The 5,977-nt window shown below is 39.7% G+C and overlaps 1 pseudogene across 1 annotated transcript; it reads left to right on the plus strand.

The window, feature by feature from the left end:
* Nucleotides 1-303: 303 nt before the first annotated feature.
* Nucleotides 304-2,023, plus strand: LOC307188976 (asparagine synthetase [glutamine-hydrolyzing]-like; annotated as a pseudogene). Its single transcript has one exon. The product of its transcript is annotated as an asparagine synthetase [glutamine-hydrolyzing]-like (transcript).
* The last annotated feature ends 3,954 nt before the right edge of the window (nucleotides 2,024-5,977 follow it).

The following is a 5,977-nucleotide window of genomic DNA, read 5'->3' on the forward strand; positions in this document are numbered from 1 at the left end:
ACTAGCCCACCATTGTAAAGCAATTATACTCCAATAAAGATGTTAAAAAAAAAAAGAAAAGAAAGGAGGAGGGCTGAAGTTTTCCCCTTTGCTCTTCAAAATCTTTGCTTCCTTTTAGATGACTTTATAAAACGGCTTTATTGAGATGTAATTCACATACCATAAAATTAATCCATTTAAAGTGTACAGAGCCCGCAAGTCGCAGCCTGCTCACCTCACACCCGCCCACCCCACTGGAGCCCAGAATTCCTGTGATCATATTTGAATAAGTCACTTGGAGAGAGCCCGTAGCTCCATTGCACCATGTGTGGCATTTGGGCCCTCTTTGGCAGCGACGACTGCCTTTCTGTTCAGTGTCTGAGTGCTATGAAGATTGCACACAGAGGTCTAGATGCATTTCTTTTTGAGAATGTCAGTGGATACACCAACTGCTGCTTTGGATTTCACCGGTTTGTGGTGGTTGACCAGCTGTTTGGAATGCAGCCAATTTGAGTGAAGTAATATCCTTACTTGTGGCTCTGTTACAACAGTGAAATCTACAACCACAAGGAGCTGCAACACCATTTTGAATTTGAATACCAGACCAAAGTGGATGGTGAGATAATCTTTCATCTTTATGACAAATGAGGAATTGAGCAAACACTTTGTATGTCGGATGGGGTATTTGCATTTATTTTACTGGATACTGTCAATAAGAAAGTGTTCTTGGGCAGAGATACCTATGGAGTCAGACCTTTGTTTAAAGCCGGGACAGAAGATGGACTTTTGGCCATGTGTTCAGAAGCTAAAGGTCTCATTACCTTGAAGCACTCTATGACTCCTTTTAAAAAAGTGGAGCTTTTTCTCCCAGGACACTATGAAGTTTTGGATTTAAAGCCAAATGGCAAAGTAGCATCAGTGGAAATGGTTAAATATCATCACTGTAGAGATGAGCCTCTGCATGCCCTGTGTGACAGCGTGGAGAAACTCTTCCCAGGTTTTGAGATAGAAACTGTGAAGAACAACCTACGAATCCTTTTTGACAATGCCATTAAGAAACGTTTGATAATGGACAGAAGGATTGGCTGCCTTTTATCAGGTGGCTTGGTTTCCAGTTTGGTTGCTGCCATCCTGTTGAAGCAGCTAAAAGAGGCCCAAGTACAGTATCCTCTCCAGACATTTGCGATTGGCATGGAAGACAGTCCCGATTTACTAGCTGCTAGAAAGGTGGCAAATCATTGCGAGCGAACACCATGAAGTCCTCTTTAACTCTGAGGAAGGCATTCAGGTCCTGGATGAAGTCCTATTTTCCTTTATATTACATCAAGGAAATACTACATTTCCTTGCTATTTCCTTGATATTATGGTGTTACAACAGTCCGTGCTTCAGTAGGTACTTAATTTCAAAGTACATTCGGAAGAACACGGATAGCGTGGTGATCTTCTCTGGAGAAGGTTCAGATGAACTTACACAGGGTTACATATATTTTCACAAGGCTCCTTCCCCTGAGAAGGCCGAGGAGGAGAGTGAGCGGCTTCTGAAGGAACTCTATTTGTTTGATGTTCTCTGAGCAGATCGAACTACTGCTGCCCATGGCCTTGAACTGAGAGTCCGCTTCCTGGATCATCGATTTTCTTCCTATTACTTGTCTCTGCCACCAGATATGGGAATCCCCAAGAACGGGATAGAAAAACATCTCCTGAGAGAGACGTTTGAGGACTCCAGTCTGATACCTAAAGAGATCCTCTGGTGACAAAAAGAAGCCTTCAGTGATGGAATAACCTCAGTTAAGAATTCCTGGTTTAGGATTTTACAGGAATACATTGACCATCAGGTTGATGATGCAGCGATGGCAAGCGCAGCCCAAAATTTCCCGTCAGTACTCCCAAAACGAAAGAAGGCTATTACTACCATCAGATCTTTGAATGCCACTATCCGAGGTGCGCCGACTGGCTGCCTCATTACTGGATGCCCAGGTAGACTAGCACCACTGACCCTTCCGCCCGCACTCTGGCCCATTACAAGGCCGCTGCCAAAGCTTAGGTACTCCCTGAGCTGTGGAGTGAAAGTAAATATTTCTTCTCATTATGAAGGGTAGGGGGCTTGGGGGCAGGATGGGTCAACTGCCCAGGCTTGCGTGGGTGTGAAAAAATAAAAGCCTTAAATCTGAAAGAAAGAAAGAAATAAAGTGTACAGTTCAGTGGTTTTTAGTATATTCACAGGTGATGCAATCATCAACACAATTTAATTTTAGAATATTTTCATAATCTCAAAAAGAAAATGATATTCATTAGCAGCCACTTTCCATTCTCCACCCCCAGCCCTAGGCAACCACTCATCTATAGATTTGTTTTTTCTGGACATTTTATATAAATGGAACCATATAATATGTGGCCTTCTTTGTCTGGATTATTTCACTTTGCGTGATGATTTCAAGGTCCATCTACATTGTAGCATGCATTAGTACTTCATTATATTTCATGGCCAAATAATATTCCATTGTTTGGCTATACCACATTTTGTTTATCCTTTCATCAGTTGATTGACATATGGGTTGTTTCCACTTTTTAGCGATTATGAATAATGCTACTATGAACATCTGTGAACTAGTTTTCCTATGGACATATGTTTTCATTTCTCTTGAGTATATATACGTAGGAATGGTGAGATATATTTTTCTGTTTGATTGAGGAGGGGGTTTCTTTCTCTTTCATGTTGGAGTCTTTCCTCAAATATCTAGTGATCCCTGGTGATCCTGTTTATATTTAAATCAGAATTTTCAGCATGTCCATCTCAGCCCAGACTTTCAAGGTAGCCGTTGCCTCCAAATTCTAAGATTTTTAGGATAAGACATTCTTGCTTTACCATCTTAAAACCAAAAGTCTTATGTACACCTTAAAAATTAATTACAGAAGCAATAATTATACATATTCTTTTTTAAAAATTACAGTAAAGCAAAAATCTCATTATAACTTCTTCCAACTCTATTTTCCTCTCCAGGGACCAAGTTATTCCCCTCACTCCAGCAAAGCATACTTTCTGCTTTAATTCCATTTTGATTGGCAGATTTTCTTGATCTTTTTTGTTTGTTTGTTTTTGTGTTTGACTGTGCCACGTGGCTTGTGCGATCTTAATTCCCCACCAGGGATTGAACCCTTGCCCCCTGCAGTGGAAGCATGGAGTCCTAACCACTGGACCACCAGGGAATTTCCAAATCTTTTATTGCTTGGACATTTTTCAGATATTCCTTGAATTTTGCCCTGGAGTGTCATTATAAATAAGATTATGTAACAGTCACTTTCAACCGCCATCATGAGCCCATTAGCCCATTATATATACATGCCTAGTGTATTTCGTGTGTTTAAATTAACACAAATGGTATCACATCATTCATATCATTCTGTGGTTTGCCCTTTTCACACAACAATGTGTTATATGTTAGGTTCTTTCTCTTTAGCCACCTTGTAGTGTTTATTTGTAATAAATACATTGTATTTAATTTATTCATTTCCCCTTTGATGGGCATTTAGATGGTTTCCAATTCTTTGCTATTACAAATAATGCTTCAATAAACATCCTTGAATCTGTTTCCTTGTGCATATGTGTGATTGTCTATAGGTCATACAGTCAGTTAGCATGTATAGTTTTCAATTTTATTAGATGCTATCAAGTTGTTTTCAAAGTGCCTGCTTCAACGTACACTCCCATCAGCAGTCTATAAAAGTACCTTCCCCCATACCTTCTCCAACAGTTGATATTGCCAAATAATTCATTTCTGATAATCTTACTGGTGAAAAAATAGTATCTCCATATTTTAACTTGTGTTTTGTTAAGTGAGGATCTTTTATATTTTAATTTATCATTTGGATGTCTTTCCTATACATTGTTATTTATATTATTTCCTCATTTTCTTAGGATTGGTTATGTTTTTCCTATTGATATGTAAAAGTGTTCCGAATTAGAGTGTATTTGTTTCCCTGTCACTTATATTTTACTTTGTAATAGTATCTTGGGTCATAAATTTTTTTTAAATTTTGATATCAAATTTATTAATCATTTCCTTTACCGGTTTGAATCATGTTTTAGGAATTTATTTACTATCATAAAATATTCTCCCAAAATTAATGTATATATTTAATGTAATTTCAATTAGATTCAATTAGAATCCCAATATGATTTGGTGGGCTTTTTTAAAGTTTTTTTTAAATCATTTATTTATTTATTTTTGGCTGCGTTGGGTCTTCATTGCTGTGTGGGCTTTCTCTAGTTGCGGCGAGTGGGGGCTACTCTTTGTTGTGGTGTGCAGGCTTCTCATTGCTGTGGCTTCTTGTTGCAGAGCGCGGGCTCTAGGCGCATGGGCTTCAGTAGTTGTGGCACACGGGCTTAGTTGCTCCGCAGCATGTGGGATATTCCCGGACCAGGGCTCGAACCTGTTTCCCCTGCATTGGCAGGCGGATTCTTAACCACTGCGCCACCAGGGAAGTCCTGGTGTTTTGTTTCTTTTTTAATTGGATAAAATGATCCTAAAGAAAGGATAAACAGGGAATTCCCTGGCAGTCCAGTGGTTAGGACTCAGCGGTTTCACTGTCAGGGCCGGGTTCAATCCATGGTTGGGAACTAAGATCCTGCAAGCCACACGGCGTGGCCAGAAAGAAAGAAAGAATACTCCAAGCAGACAATGGATTAATATCCATAATATATCAAAAGCTCTTATAAATTAATTCAATATAAGAATGAACAAACAATATGAATAAACAATGCAGAGAGGAGAAAATTTTCTGCCAAGAAATAATGAAAAGATGCTTAAATTCACCATTAGTCCAGGAAATGTAATTTAAAGTAACAATGAGATATCACACGCCACCTTGTCAGAGACGCAAAAATTGTAAAAGAGCTATTACAGCTATTGCTGGCTGGGATTTGGAGAAAGGATATATATATATATTTGTTTGTTTGTTTGTTTGTTGTGGCCTCTCCCGTTGCGGAGCACAGGTTCCGGTTGCGCAGGCTCAGCGGCCGTGGCTCACGGGCCCAGCTGCTCTGCGGCATGTGGGATCTTCCCGGACCGGGGCACGACCCCGTGTCCCCTGCATCGGCACGCGGACTCTCAACCACTGTGCCACCAGGGAAGCCCGAGAAAGGATATTTTTATCTTTAACTTTTGACAAAAGGTAACAAACTCAGAGATTTATATACTGAAAAAATCTTTTGTCTATAAATATTTCCTTATAGGCCTCTCATTATACCATTTTGTCTGGATTTATGTTTTACTTTAATTTTCATTTAGTTCTCATAATAATTCTATTCCTCAATATTTTTATGCTCTTCTGAATGGCATTCTATATTTCATTACATTTTAAGAGCATGTCCATTTACTCTCTTTGATTTTCTATATAGGCAATCATTTTGCCTCTCCACAATTTTTTCTTCTTTCTCAATTCCTATTCTTTTCTTTTTCCTTCCTCCCTCCCTCTCTCCCTCTGTTTTATTTATGAGGCTATTCTTCGTTGCGGTGTGCGGGCTTCTCATTGCGGTGGCTTCTCTTGTTGTGGAGCACAGGCTCTAGGTGGGCGGGCTTCAGTAGTTGTGGCACACGGGCTCAGTAATTGTGGCTCATGGGCTTTAGAGTGCAGGCTCGGTAGTTGTGGCGCACGGGCTTAGCTGCTCCACGGCATGTGGGATCTTCCTGGGCCAGGGCTTAAACCCGTGTCCCCTGCATTGGCAGGCGGATTCCTAACAGCTGTGCCACCAGGGAAGTCCCAAACCTTTTATTTTTATTTTTCAGTTTTTTATTCTTTTAAATTAATTTTTATTGGGGTATAGTTGATTTACAATGCTGTGTTAGTTTCTGCTGTACAGCAAACTGAATCAGTTATACATATACATATATCCACTCTTTTAGATTCTATTCCCATATAGGTCATTTCAGAGTATTGAGTAGAGTTCCCTGTGCTAAACAGTATGTTCTTATTGCTGTAGTTATCTATTTTATATATA

Source organism: Stenella coeruleoalba (assembly GCF_951394435.1).
Source record: "Stenella coeruleoalba genome assembly, chromosome: 1".
Lineage (NCBI taxonomy): Eukaryota > Metazoa > Chordata > Mammalia > Artiodactyla > Delphinidae > Stenella > Stenella coeruleoalba.